Source organism: Pyxicephalus adspersus, chromosome 2 (assembly GCF_032062135.1).
Source record: "Pyxicephalus adspersus chromosome 2, UCB_Pads_2.0, whole genome shotgun sequence".
Lineage (NCBI taxonomy): Eukaryota > Metazoa > Chordata > Amphibia > Anura > Pyxicephalidae > Pyxicephalus > Pyxicephalus adspersus.
In genome coordinates this window covers 50695711-50711373 of record NC_092859.1, presented here as the reverse complement: position 1 = coordinate 50711373, position 15663 = coordinate 50695711, and positions in this window count along the sequence as shown.

Genomic DNA, 15663 nt, shown 5'->3' with positions numbered 1-15663 from the left:
AGTCTTTCATATTTAGATCAATAGTTCCCTCATTAAATGCAGTGGTAATGATGGGGTAATTTTCTTCATAAAATGATTTAGTTTAGTCACCTGAAATTTTCCTATACCACTCAGGGTTCCATAGAATTCTATAGCATATATTTTCATAATGTTCAGTGCTGAGAATTACAAAATTACATCCCTTATCGAAGGGTTTTATTACAATATCCTTGTTGGCTTTCAACTTTTTAAGGGCTTTCTGGTGTTTAGGGTCCAAATGTTTTTCCTTTTTAGAAGGTTTGTCAGCCATTTTTTTCGATATCTAAAAATGTATTGACTACCACTGTTTGAACACCATCACCATAAAGAACTGCTACCCACTGATGCACATTCCAGGAACGGGGGAGCGGAGAGGGTGATAATGGAAAACCTGCATGACTGAGAGGTGGCAGGGTGCAAGCAGTAAAAGTGTTAATATTAAGGGGAGGTAGTAAAAAGAGGGTTGAGGTGAAATAGAGTTAGGGTGGGGAGAAAAAGTGTTATAAGGAGGAGGCAAGGAAGGGTGGGGCAATTGCTAGTGGGACAGAGAAGAGAAGTTTTAAAAAAGTTACAGAGGCTTGTGGCTAACCGCGGCCCCAGATGGCTTCAGGAAGAGGTAGATGCTGCTCTGAGGGTTGCTCCCATCCCTAACATTGAGGACAGGAAGCCCGATGGGGTCTCCGGGTGCGCCTGAGTCCTGAACCTGCCATAGTTTGATGACATGTTAGGAGCCCCCTCGGCCTTCCGCTGTGGCTTCTGCAAATTTTTGGACATCTATACAGAACTTACTTTGGCCTATCAGCCGCAAACCAATGGACAAACAGTAAGTCCTTGGAGCAATATCTTCAAGCCCTGGTATCCGCCCACCAAGATGACTGGGTGGCTCTGCTACCTTAAGCAGGGTTTGTCCACAATATTCATGTCTGCACCAGAACCAAGGAGTCTTTATTCTTCATCCTCTCTGGCAGTGGTGCCCAACCTTTTTTCATCTGGGGGCCACTGTTGATACTGGCAAAAAACTCATTGGCCACAATGGAAACAAACATTAAAAATGTAGGTTTAAAACAAGAATAGTTTTAATTTAAATTAAAATAAATTAAATTGAAATGTTTCTAGTTACCGTAACGTACATGGACCAAATAAAATAGGATTTTTTTCACAGTACAAAGTGGGGGGAGCAGTACAACTGATCTCTGAAGTCTATAGAATACTCCCACTCTCGCGAGCTCAGACTGAAGCACAATCTTATTGAAAAAGATTAGAGTTGCGCACACAGACAGGACAGGTCACCTGTCTATCAGGCCCCCATATTGAGCCGCTCATATGCAATTGCTGGGTAGCTAAATAATCCACAGCCAGGGATGTGGATCAAACGGAGGAGGAAGAGCTGGGCAGAACAAGGGGAGAGGGTTCCCCATGCATATTGCCAATGGGGTTGGTCCTCAACGCTTCCTTAAAGCGTACCTAAACTTAGAAATGTTACTTTACATAAAGGGGTCGACAACCCTTTTATGTAAAGTAAAAATTCGTTTTTGTTTTTTTGAATGCAACACCCTTTTTAAAGAAAAAAAAAGGTGCAGCACCGCCCTCTAATTCTCGACTGCCTAGGCAATCAAGAATGAATTGGATAGCAAAGCCTACCGGGATACTTACATCAGGCATCCTGGGAGGCTCTTGGGTGCTCCTTCTGCGCATGCTCGAGCATCTCAGGCATGCGCAGAAGGAGCCTTTTCGCCCCAAACAGAAAAATCACACATCACCTGGTCTCGCACCTGGGTAGGGTGACGGAGGATGAAGAACCAGGAAGAAGAGGAGAAGATGGCGGCACCGGCTCCGGGACGGATGTCAGGATGACACAGGACCTGATAAAAGACACCCGTGGATGGATCGGACTGCCCTGCGTGATTAAAGGTAAGTGCTTTTTTTTACAGTTTTCAGTTTTCAAGTTCCTCTTTAATATGTCCTGGACAAGAAATGCCCCTTGGCTTTCTTTAGTGCCCATTGGTGGGCGGTACTGCCCCCATTGAGAACCAATGATTCCAGAGCCTTTGGTTCAGTTTTCTCCTCCTTTTTACAATATATATATATATATATATATATTTATACATATATGCATATTTATACCACAATCCATTTACCATTGTTATACTTAGTTATAATGCATAAAGACAAGGACTAGAGCTCTGAAAATAACTGTTTTTGCAGATATTCTACTTTTGTTTACCTTTTACTATAGTCTGATTTCAAGGTGTGGTTCTGTCCCTAGATAAAAATAGACAAATCTAAAGCCCTATATCTTTCCAATTGCACTAGACAAAGCTTACCTAACTTTGAGAGAGCTTGAGAGGAACTTTGAAAATTCCATTGTAGCAGGCTGATCTATATAGATAACTCAATTCTGCTTTATATATAATGTCTACAAATTACATGTATTACCTATATCTTTATATGGAATCTATGGAAGCACTTACCAATATATTATCTCACCTGCCCTACTCATTCCAAGCTGCTGCAAAGGAATGTTGGATCAAAGGGAGATACAGCCGATGATCACACCGCTGTCTTTTATGGGATCCAGAGCCGTCTGATGGTTTGCCTCTTGGGGATCTCAAGGCCCACCTAGCAACAGGATATGAAATATCCTGTCAACAAAAACCACAAGGTTTATACCCCAAAACAAGTTAACTATATGGGTACCTGGTTGGGCTTAAATCCCCAACAAGTGCAGGGATTTTAAGTATTATAGGTAAGAATTTTGTAGATTCAAAATATTTCAAACAATATACACACCATATATACAAAGAATAATATTAGCATGACGGAATATACTGTACATTAGACTGCATGGATATATTTAAGTTACAAAGCATAATTGCACACAACAAGGTTTCCTTACAGATAACCAACCAAATAACGGGACTCCCTAGCGGTTCAATTCTTTCTGGATTTATATGTCAAAAAGCGGTACATTTTTTTCATGAAATTTTTTTTTCATTGTAGGCCTGTAATTCTTAGGCATAACTCACTAGGAAATAAAATAAAAGTAAAATAAAGTTTGAAACACAAAATCATGTCATATTATTAATTAAATTTAATAATAAACTTTAAATAAAAAACACGAAAATCTGAGGTTTTTTATGATTTTTCTCATAAACTAATAAACATCCCGGGTGTGATATATTTTGTAACAGGGGAAATGGTCAAAAGATGGTCAGTAATCAAATGCAGAGGTCAGTAATCAAATGTATTGGCAGGTAGGCAGTGCACTGTAACAGTGTATCTCTCACTCCAACCGTCAGAAAGATAATGGCTACTTTGTATTGGATTCAATACAGTTATTTGTATTGAATCCAAAACAAAAAATTTGAATTTCCCACTGGCCACGCCCCCCGGCACATGCACAGACGTCTCCAGTAAACTCCTCCGGTGACTCATCAAGACACAGACACAGAGACACAGAGACGCTGTTGCAGGGGGAAGACAGGAAGAGAGGAGCCTGCAGGAAGATGCGATTGCTGAAGCAGAATGGAGGAGGACGCCGGCAGAGAAGGTAAGTCTTTATTTATCATTTATTTATCGCTGCTTTACCTACCCAGAGTGTGACTCGGGGTTACCACTTTTAGCAAGTTTTTTCTACCCCGAGTCACACTCGGGGTTACCGCTAGGGAGGTTAAAGGTCAAAATTGTCACGCACAGAGAGACAACAGAAAGGGGGCATATGGAGGCAGTGCAAGGCCTAAAAAGGGCCAAGGCGCAGAGTCTAAGCCGTAACCAGGTTTTCTCCAGAGCCTCTGATGGTGAGGATGTTGCGCTGCTGGTTACGGCCAGGTTGCGCTCCTTAGGCACACCAAGGTGGGCAAGCACCGTACCAACTCACCAGGCAGGAGGATAGTCAAGGAAAGTCGGGGTCGAGACAGGCAGCAGGCAAGGGAGGTCAAGTCACACGCCAGGGATCCAGGAGATAGACCGCAATGAAACAGGGGCCACTGTGGGCACAGGGAACACTGGAGACACTGGAACAGCAGGAGGCACAGGAGAAGCAGGGATAACCACAGGCAGACAAGAACACAGGAACAGCACTGGGAAGTTGGCTGGGAACCAACAGATATGGACACAGGAAACACTGGATTAGGCAGCAGGTGTACAGGAACTAGTTCACAGAACTAGGGAGGTAGGCACTAGTAACTTGATGCACTAACACAGAATGAAGTCTGCGAGCAAGCCAAATAGCCAGGGCTGGTAAAGGGGCTACTTCCTGCTCGGCCAGCGGCATGAACGTAGTCGATAAAGCCTGAAAACAGAGGCACGCCCAGCATCAGAACTGCCCACATGCGCAGGAGAGAGATGCCCGTGTTTAGGTAAGTGTGACAAAAATTAGACAATTCTCTTCAGACATTAAAATATATAAAAAAACAAGTACAACTTTATGCAAAATCACTTAATAAAATATACAATACAGTATAGATAAAACAAGAAAAGAGAACAGCACTGATTTAGATCTCCTTGTGGAAAACTCTCTGAAAGTGAGGTAATCCAGAACTTCCTTTAGGAAGAGGAGGTCTATAATTGCAACAACAATTGATATTATAGTACATCCACATACTCAACCAATAATTCATATTCAAATGTTTCAAAAAATCATTACTTAACCATGATTACAACACTAGTGAAAAACAAATAAGTAAGAATGGACTTACATCCATATGCTGGGTGCTGGTAATCACCTATATTGTTAGACAGGGCAAAGCAGGAGTAAGGCAAAAGGTAGATAAGCATTCTCATAATGTAACTTGTGTTGGTCATGATTTGTGAAAAGGAGGGTATATGTCAGTTATTTAATGTTCAGGAGTTTGTGCATGATTTCCCCTTGCCTATTTACACTTTGACATAATTCATTCATCCTTATCTTTTGTTTATAGATTAGTTCAAACAATAAGGAATGGTTTCCTATGATTAATATTGAGAAACTCCCATGATTCCCATACTATTATGCAGAAACTCCCATGATTCCCATACTAATATGCAGAAACTCCCATGATTCCCATACTATTAGCTCATTAAATTAACAACTAACTATCACCATAATTTACCTTCAATAATGATCATTTCATCATACCATCTTCACAATATATATTGGTAAAACACATGTTGTTGTAGATTATTTTCCCCCTATGGTTCCCAACCATATTGTGCATAACCACGACTATTAGAACGCCCCAACACGGGAAATAGTTCACTGCTAACTACCCATATCATTCATTCATTAAAGGGGGGGTTGAAGAAAGGCATAATTGCAAACAAGTTCATTCACCCAAATACAGGGGAGAAAACATTCTTCCCTTCCAAAAAGCAGCTCCCAAAATACTTAAGGAAAAAAAACATTTTAAACAAAAAATTACTGTTATCAAAATTGGTATTGCCAAAACCTTTGATTATTTGCCTATAGTGTCCCCTTGTTTGCTTACTTTTTAATACAGAGACGAAAAGATTAGATCTGCTGCCCGTGTAGAGACACCGCAATACTCACCTCCTTCTGCCGTCCCGCTGGTCCTTTAATGACGGGGTTACCACGTGGGGAATGCATCCGGCTCCAGTGAACCAGAAATGCCTTCCCCACGTAGGGCACGCCCCGTGAAGGATGGAGGGATTCTTTTTGCATCAAATATCAACAAAATACACAAGGAGTGAGAATTATCACAAGATTTTCTCAACAACACCATCTTTTAAGGAATATATGTAGTCAATTTTGGCCAACTTCATTAGCTGAGCCACAAAAGTCATTACCTTCAGATGACCTTTAGAAAATGGAAATGGAAAAAGGAATGGAGGAGCTCAGCTAAGAGGAGAGATTAGCTGAACTGAATCTATTCTCCCTTGGGAAGAGACGTTTAAGGGGGGATATGATCACCCTGTATACATATATACATGGTCCATATAGAAGACTCTCTTCCCAATTATTCACTTTGAGATTATTACAAAGAACAAGAGGGCACTCTTTGCGTCTGGAGGAAAAAAAGTTTAAGCATCGGATAAGGAAGGGATTCTTCACTGTAAGGTCTGTGAAAATGTGGAATCGGCTCCCTCGGGAAGTAGTTTCAACAACTATACATTCAACAACTATAGATTACTTTAAGAAAAAGCTGGATGCTTTTCTAGAAGCACAGATTATGTTGCTAGGTTGGTAACTGGGGATAAATAAAAGGCAGATTTACTAAAAAAACGTTTTTTTAGCTCTGTGTACACAAAGGAAAATGGCGGAGCTGAAGTCCAAATTCATAATAGCAATGTCACTGCCTTACATGAGTCACAATGGCTCAGAATTTATATGATTGAGAAACAGCCGGGAAAAATAAGGTTGACAAAGCACCAGGACCTGATGGATTACATCCACGTGTCCTTAAAGAGCTGAGCTCGGTTATTGCAAAGCCATTATTTCAAAATTTTAGAGACTCCTTAGTCACTGGCAAGGTACCGATGGATTGGTATAAGGCCAATGTGGTTTGTATCTTTAAAAAGGGAGCAAAGTCATTACCAGGTAACTACAGACTGGTTAGTTTAAAGTCCATAGTTGGAAAGGTGCTAGAGAGTTTGATAAAGAACCACATAGAGGAGTTTCTGCTAGAAAATAATATCATAGGTGACAGTCAGCATGGCTTCAAGAAAGACCGAAGTTGTACATATTTACTCTCTTTTTGTGAGGAAGTAAGTAAACAGGTAGACAGTAGAGTAACAGTTAATATAGAGTACTTGGACTTTGCTAAAGCATTTGACAATGTACCCCACAGACGGTTAATATGCAAGTTAGGGTCAGTAGGTTTAAAAAAGTCAATCTGTAAATGGATAGAGAACTGGCTTAAAGACCGCATCCAGAGAGTTGTAAATAATGATTCCTACTCTGAGAGGTTTAAGGTTATCAGTGGTGTACCCCAGGGTTCAGTGTTGGGACTTTTACTGTTTAACATCTTTATAAATGATATAGAGTTTGGGAATAAAAGTACCATTTCTGTGTTTGCAGATGATACCAAATTATGTAATGGAGTAAAGTTCATACAGGATGTCTATAATCTACAAGCAGACCTGGATGTACTGTTTGATTGGGCAGCCAAGTGGCAAATGACATTTATTATAGATAAATGTAAAGTTATGCATTTAGGGGCTAACAACATGCATGCTTCATACTGTCTAGGGGGAATACATTTGGGGATAGTCAGAAATGGAAAAGGATCTGGGGGTTCTGGTAGATCATAGACTTACTAACCTACTAACAGCATGGAATGCCAAGCTGCAATATCTAAAGCTAGCAAAGTACTTTCTTGTAATAAAAGAGGAATAGACGATTCCTGAAACTGTATATTAAATATGCATCACAAAGGGGGCGTGGCTTGGCTGTCTCCGAAGATGGCCGCGTGAGATCCCACCTTCCCAGACACGGGACTGCTTCTTCACCATAGCGGGCATTTACTCACCTCAAGGATGGGCAGGGCAAAGAAGTCTAAAAGGGTGAAGCTTCCACTCCCACTCCAGCGCAGCGTCAATCAGCTTCTCAGTCCCTGATCAGGGCTTTTATCTGTGACACTCAGGCGGCTCATCTGCACTCCAAGATGGCGCCGGCTTCCTCCTCTGCACAGGACACGTGGAGTGCAGAGGATTTTGCCATATCCCGCCGGGAGCCTGCAGCAGCGGGGACCGAGGGCTCCTCTCCCAGTCCATATCTGACTGAACTGGCTTCCCAGAGGACTGAACCGGAGGACCGAGCAGCAGAAGGAAATACAGGGGTGAGTCACTCTCCCTCTTTGCAAGGTTGGATGAGGTGTTGGTATATAAAGGTTTAGAGAATCCACAGTCGGTCATGTACTGTTGAAGAGTGGTGTTTTAGTGTTACTTTAAAGTAGGTGGATTATACTAAATATACATATATATAACATAAAAAGTTGAAACTTACGTCATTGGTTAGTGTATGATAAATGATACATAAGTCGCTAATTGGTGAATAATAAATAGTACATATCGAGCTTTCCACAGGCAGCTGGTGACAGAAACATAGTATTTTAGAAAAAGGATTTTGCACTTAATAATTCTGCAAAGTATAATTCATAGGGGTAAAATAAAGTTAGAGGACTTACATATTCTTCGGTGGTGTATAGTGGAGAATTATCTACTGATAGGGTCTGTATAGGCTCTGTTGGTCTGTATGGGGTGAGAGCAAGGTGTCAGCAGCCAGTCTCAAAAGGACTGGTGCTGCCGACTCATGTTCGACCCGAATATGGCTGTTCGAATTTGGGTAGCCACGACCCGAAAAACACGTGGTTCACAGGCTCGAATTCGGCCCTCCCACAGTGCCTAGGAACCTCCCCCAAAATGCCTGGGGCCCTCCAATAAGAGCAGGGATCCTCTCCTCCATCTTTGTGGTGGCAGGCCGGCAGGCAGCCGATTGGCTGCCTGTTACCACATGCTACACAGACAGCCATTGGCCTATATAAGGCCAGGGCTTGCCTGCATTTACCACTCCTGACAGAGATCTTCTAGCAGACACAACCTCTCTGTGCTGCTGGCAGTGTCAAAGTAAAATAAAAATGCTGCAGTTAGATAGACTGTTTCACTATTAGTCAGATAGATAGTTGTATTGTACTGTATTGCTTTAGTCCTGTAATCCACCCTACTCAGATAGGTAGAGTGTTTCACTGTTAGTCAGATAGATAGTCAGTCAGTGTGTTACATACTGGCAGCCAGAGCCAAGGTATCCAGATGGCGTGTACACCATCACACTTGTACCGAGAGACAGTCAGACAGATGGAGTGACAAACGTCACATTTGTATACTGTGCTGCATATTAAAAGCGTCACCGCTGAAGGAAAGTGCCGCACACAACACACACAGTGCACTTGCATTTTTTGTGTAAATCCCCCCCCCCCCCCCCAAAAAAAAAATCCACTTACTGTAATAATTTACACATTGTGAAGCATATTAGCTCAAAAGTATTTTGTAGGGTTTGAAGCCACACAAACATTTTAACTATGTCTAGCCAAAGAGGAAGGGGCAGCTTTGCCAGGGGTGGAGACCCAAGAACAGGAAGCTAGCCGGACCTTAGACATTTTAGCACTGCTGGTGGTGGTGTCTGCCCATTATTACCGCACCTTGAACAACAGGTAGTAGAGTACATGACCCAGCCTGGGTCAAGTGACTGCATCCCCTCTTCCTCCCGGTCCCAGACACAGGCCTCACAGGGGTCCCAAACTATAGTCCCTGATACACCTCTCCTCCTACTTCTTCCTTCTCGGCTGGAAGGTCTCGTGCAGAGCTGAATATTCATGAGTCTGTAGAGGAGACCCACCAAGGGGTTGGAGAGGAGGAGTTGGACGCATTCCTTGAAGAGGCACAGTTGTTTGAGTCATTTAATTAAGAGAGTCAGTTCACAGGCTTTCCCTCCCCTTACTTTTCACCCCAACACACTTGTCTGAGCCAGACAAGCCACTTCAAACTGTCTCTAAAAGGCCGCTGCTTCCTGTCGGCACATAGAGGGAAACTGTCTCTTCTGATGATGATGATGATGTCCTTGATCCGACATGGGGCGAACAAGGAGATCATGATAGGTAGGAAGTGGAGGAGGAGGAGAAAGAAAAGGATGAGGAAGTTGCAGAGTGCCCTCAAAGAGGGAGGGGGGAATTCATAGTCGTCCATCGTCGGCAGCTCTCCCCACAGGTGTGCCTCAACAACCGTGGACTGCCAGCAACGAGCACCAGCGCCAGAGCACCTTTCGGCTCAGTTAGATGTTCGCCCGTGTGGGGATTTTTTGGTGTCCATAGTGATGACAACACTATGGACATCTGTAAAATGTGTGCTCAGAAGTTGAAACGAGGCAAAAACCCAAACAAACTTGGAACAACTTGCATGGGCACACATTTAAAAAGCCACCACCCGGTAACCTGGCGGGAACACCTAGGCAAAGGTCAGAGCTCTGTGCGTCGACCTCCGCCCCAGAAGCAAGCTCAAGCTGCTAGATCTTCCTGCGCTGCCTTTCCTCCTTCTGCCACCAAAGGTCCCTGGGCTGCTGCCAGCAATTTGAGTGGGGGATGTAGCCGAGCATTACAGTTTTCAGGCTCCACCAGCGGTGAGGAGGAGCTCCAATGCAGAACGGCTGGTGTTTGTCGCATTGCTAGCAGTCAAGACCAGGCATCACTGCCATTCCTTACATCTTCTACCCCATCGTCCAATCTTTCTGTGGTTAGCATTAGCAGCACCCAACCTTCCATCCCCCAAATGCTGGAGTGCAACAAGAAATATGGCCCAAATGACCCCAAAACAAGGCTAATCAATGCGGCAATTGCACAGCTGATTGCGTTTGAGCTCCTCCCATACCGGTTTGAGAGCTCCAATGTGTTCTTTTATACATTCCTCTGCCCGAACCCACAGTATGTAATGCCCAAGCAGCAGTGTTTTGCACAAAAATGTGTTCCTGCTTTGCATGAACACGTGCAGAGCAATGTGTCCGTGGCCCTGCAGCACTTTGGCAAGGTGTTCCTGGCAAGGTGCACCTGACAACCGATAGTTGGTCGGGCAAGCACGGACTGGGAAGATATATTTCATACACAGCTCACTGGGTAACTTTGGTGGCAGCAGGGGAAGATGCAGCTGCAGGAAGGCCTGCATATCTAGCTCCGCCCAGAGCACATCACCATGCAATATCCTGCTAGACCTCCACTTCCACCTCCAGCATCTGTTCCCTGCCAGCAACAACCTGCAGTTTGTTTTTTTGGTACACAAGTCAGATGTTGCCACTCAGTCCTGAGGTTGCGATGCCTCGGCTTCCTCAGCCACACGGGCGCAACCATTCTAAGTGCCCTGAGGGAGCAGGAGAACATATGGCTAACGCCGCATGGACACCAGCTAGGCAAGGTCGTGTGTGACAACGAGGCCAATCTGCTGGCAGCTCTGCGTTCTGGGAAACTCACAAATGTACCTTGCCTGGCCCATGTCATGAACCCTACAGTACAACACTTCCTTGGAAGTGGATTTACTGCAAAACCTCAATCTGCCGGTGCACAAGGTTAATTTGTGATGTGGCCACTCGTTGGAATTCCACCTTTTACAAGCTGCAGCGGCTCGCGGTGCAACAGAAAGCAGCAGTGGATTATGTGGCAGAGTCTGCTTGTTTGAGACCCTCACCTACATTACCTTACTTCAGCCCTGCGGAGTGGCTGCAAGTTGAGGACTTGTGCACTGTATTGGCACCTTTGGAAGTGGCGACCAGAATGATCAGCAGGAATCAGGCCTGTGTCAGTGACACTATCCCCATCAGCGGACGCTGCAGGAAGAGATGACATTTACAACATCATCTCGGACATGCGTGCCTACTAGGCATAGTGTACAAATCCAGGAAGAGGAGGAGGTGGAAGACGATGAAGATGAGAAGGAGATTGCAGGCATGGGAGAAGGGGAGGAAGGGGCAGAGGAAGATATAGAGGGTACATGGCATCCATCAACCCAAGCACAAGGCGGCATGTTCTGTGGATGGCAATACCAGGAGGAAGAGGAGGAGGATGACGACCCTGTGCTGCCGTTCAATCCACAGGAGTCTGGGTCCAGAATTCCATCACCTGTGGGATCTTTGAGCCACATGACAGCATTCATGCAGGAGTGCATAGCCATAGATCTGCGCATAAGGCACATAAAAACAAACACTGACGACTATTGGATTGCTACATTACTTGATCCACGTTACAAGCCTGAGATAGAACAACTCATCTTGCCCCAATACAGGGGACCTAAAATGCAGCACTACCAAGAAGTGCCTGTAAGGGACTTGTGTTCAGCCTTTCCGTATGCCAGCAGAAGCAGCATGGATCCCTATGGCAGGTACACCAGCCATGGCAGCCAAACAACTACCTTAAGCGGCATGGGTGGCAGCAGCAGAAGAGGTTGTCTAAGCCAAACTATGCAGGCTTTTTTTGAGCAGAGGAAAGCGGCCAGTCGTGCAGCAGTTGCCAATGACAGTCAGCAGCACTACTCAGTCATTGTGCAGGAATACCTGAGCTCTACATGGGACATCAGCAACCTGCAAAGCCAGGACCCACTGCGCTACTGGGCATCCAAGCTTAAGCAGTGGCTGAAGCTGGCAGAACATGCCATTCAGATCTTTGCCTGCCTAGCCACAAGTGTGTTATCTGAAAGAGTGTTCAATGCAGCTTGGGGTGTAGTGAGTGAAAGCGCATTTGCCTCTTTGCAGAAAATGTTTGGCCGACTTGGATCGGCAATGATTTTAACACCCCCTCTGCAGAGTGCACTGATTAATCGGCAACTGCTGCACGGCCTGCTGACACCTTGATGGGGAGAGAATTTTCACAGCCTTCTGCATCTCCTTCTCCTCCTCCCCCTCATGGCCCTCTACCTGTACTCTGTCTCTGAGGCCTATAACTTGCAATGGAGCTGTGTAACTGGATAATTTTTGTATGGAGGACCTCCCTCGGAGCCCTCTGCCTCTATCAACTTTGAGGCCTAAATAACTTATAATAGAGCTGTGTAACTGGGTAATTTTTGTACGGAGGACCTCCCTCGGAGCCCTCTGCCTCTATCCACTTTGAGGCCTATATCACTTATAACAAAGCTGTGTGACCGGCTAATTTTTGTACAGAGGACTATTTCTGTATTTCTCTTAAAAAAAATACAGATATTTCATTCTGATCCCACTTGCTATCTTTCAAAAAAGGCAGAAAAATTTCTGTATTTCTCTAAAAAAAAATAAAGATTTTTCATTCTGATAACTCTTGCAATCTATCAAAAAAGCCAGAAAAATTTCTGTATTTCTCTAAAAAAAATTCAGATATTTAATTCTGATAGCTCTTGCAATCTATCACAAAGGGCCAGAAAAATGTCTGTATTTCTCTCAAAAAAATACCTCTTGTTATTTACCAAAAAAGACTCAATTTACAAAAAAAATTGTGTACTACTACCGGTATATAAAAAATACAGATATTTCAGTGTTTGATACCTCTTGCTAATTACCAAAAAAGGTTGGTTTGCTACAGAAAAATTTCTGTCCTACTATATAAAAATACAGATATTTCAGTCTTTGATACCTCTTGCTATTTACCAAAAAAGACAGTTTGGTACAGAAAAATTTCTGTCCTACGAAAAACAAAAAACAGATATTTCAGTGTATTTCACCAAAAGACTGATTGGTACAGTGAAATTTTTATGCTACTTTAAAATAAATACAGATATTTTAGTGTTTGATACCTGTTCCTATTTACCAAAGAAGACTTTTGGGTACAGTGAAATTTCTGTTCTACTGTAAAATAAAGATATTTTAGTGTTTGATACCTGTTCCCATTTACTAAAGAAGACAGTGGAATGTGGGATGTTATAGAGAAAATGGGGTTCATTAAGAGTAAGAGGATAGCTATGTTTTACAGGGTAGCATGATATGATGGCTATAACATTTTATATAGGGGAGGGGGGGATGTGGACAAAAAGTTTCCCACTGGCTCCCACATTTTCAGTTGGTAACATCCCTCTGTTCCAGAGAAGGTAAATGTCCAGCTATGTGTAACAGGCACCCCGCCAGCCACTCAATTCCTTGCACTGCAGCATCTGCAGATTTGACTCCAGGCGGCAGTAAGCGGTACTGAGCGTCTCAGTCTAGGCAGGGCTCCATGGCATAAAGAAAGGGGTAACCGCAGCACTGCAGCACCACAGCACCACCTCACAGCCAGTCTGTACGAAGCCTTAAAGTTTGTTGAGCGGGCAAATTTATATTTGAGGCACCACAGCTCACAGACAATTGGTGGTACCCTAATTTTCAATGCCACTGAAGTGGCCTTCAGGGGTCCCTAATATGAAAAAATTCAATTTGGGAACCCTGGTCTTGAAATAGCCAATCACTACAATTTTTATTTTATATAGAAGGGTAGATAACCGTTTTTTTGTTTCTCAATATACAACACATAGGATATTCATAATATAAAGCATATTTAAACACATGGACCTAATATTATATAATATAAAGTATATGTGCAATATTATATATTTGTGATTTTGAACAGTATTATAATGAACTGTACTATAATGCACTATTGGTAACCATTCTATATATTGATATATTAAGAACCTACCTGCATTTAATACACCCCTGAGGAAGCCGCTAGGCAAAATGCGTTGGGTTACAAGATGTTTAATGATCAACTCATTTATAATTGCCATACTTTCCTAATAACTTCATAGCAATTTACTGTCTAGTTGAGTTATTTTCAACTCTATGTTGCTAATGGATGTTGAGATATTGAAATATTTTGAAACAGGATGATGTAATCATGCTTCTGTTCACATTCATGTATATTTTATTTGAATGAAATACAATTCAAATTATTTAGCCACAAATCCCCTCTCTTTCTCTTCTTTACCTATATTTGATTTTTCAAGCGGAGGCTAGATCTCTAAAAATCACCAGTAAAAAGTGATTGGACCTAAACCATAATTTACATTGCAAAAGGGTTTTAAAATTATATTTGTATGTTTACATAGATATTGTAGAACTTTATATTGTTCCTTTATTCTCCATGTAGTTCTCATATTCAATTTTATCACTTACTGCGTTATTTGTTAAACAAAGGCGGCGATGCTGGGGCTTTGCCGTAGGTCCGGGAATCATTTTGATTTTATTTTATATTTTATTGACTACCAAGCTCAGGATTTTCCAGTTTAATTTCTTTTGGGATGACATCTGTTTCTCAGTCTGAAAATTCTCTTTAAGTAACTGCATAAGGTCTTTTAACACTTTGTAATCTTCTATCTTGTAATCTTTATATTCATCACACTTCTTTAAAGTCCTAATTTTGAGTTTTTATCAAACAGGACCTGATAAAGTAGTTTCTTTGCAAACATGTACATCTTTAGGAAACTCAAATTCATTACAGTTCTCTTCAGAACAGAAACTTAAACCCAATTCCAAAACTTGTTTTTCTAATACAGAAAGTGAATGCTGTGACAAATTGATTACGTTTAATGAGTTACGTTTGGTAACATTTTTACAATGTACAGGTTCATGTGGGAGCTGACTTTGGATTGGGAGTGTGTCCTAAAGAAGGAAGTGTTTGTGTGGACAAAGTAGCATATGATGTGCTTGAAGTACTTTTCATGGGGTTACCTTTAGATTGTGTAGGGGGTAGTGAATGTGAGACCCTGGTTTCATTGTTCCTAGTATCTAATCCTGTGATCATGAACCAGGTTGTGCTGAAGGGGGTTTAAGTGTTTTGGAAAAGTTTGAAAAAGTGGCAAAAGACTTGCAAATAAGGCTTTTAGAAAGAGGGTACAGTTGCAAAATTTTGAAAAAGGCTTATCAGAAATCCAAAAATAGAACTCGATCTGATATTCTTTTTGGAATGAAAAAAAATCTGACATTAAAGAAAATAAAGTATGACTAATTACCTGTTATTCCAGTCAGCATGCAAAATAAGACAAAGTGTTGAAAAGTCTTGGCCACTATTGTTAACAGATCCAAAGACTGAAAAATGTATTATGCCTTTTCCACAGATTACTTTTAGAAAACTACCCTCTATAAAAGATAAAATAGTACATAGTCATTTTGAGAAAAATGACTTGAATTTGAATTAGGAAGTGGTACATTTCCCCTTGCGGTAGGAGTAACCAGTG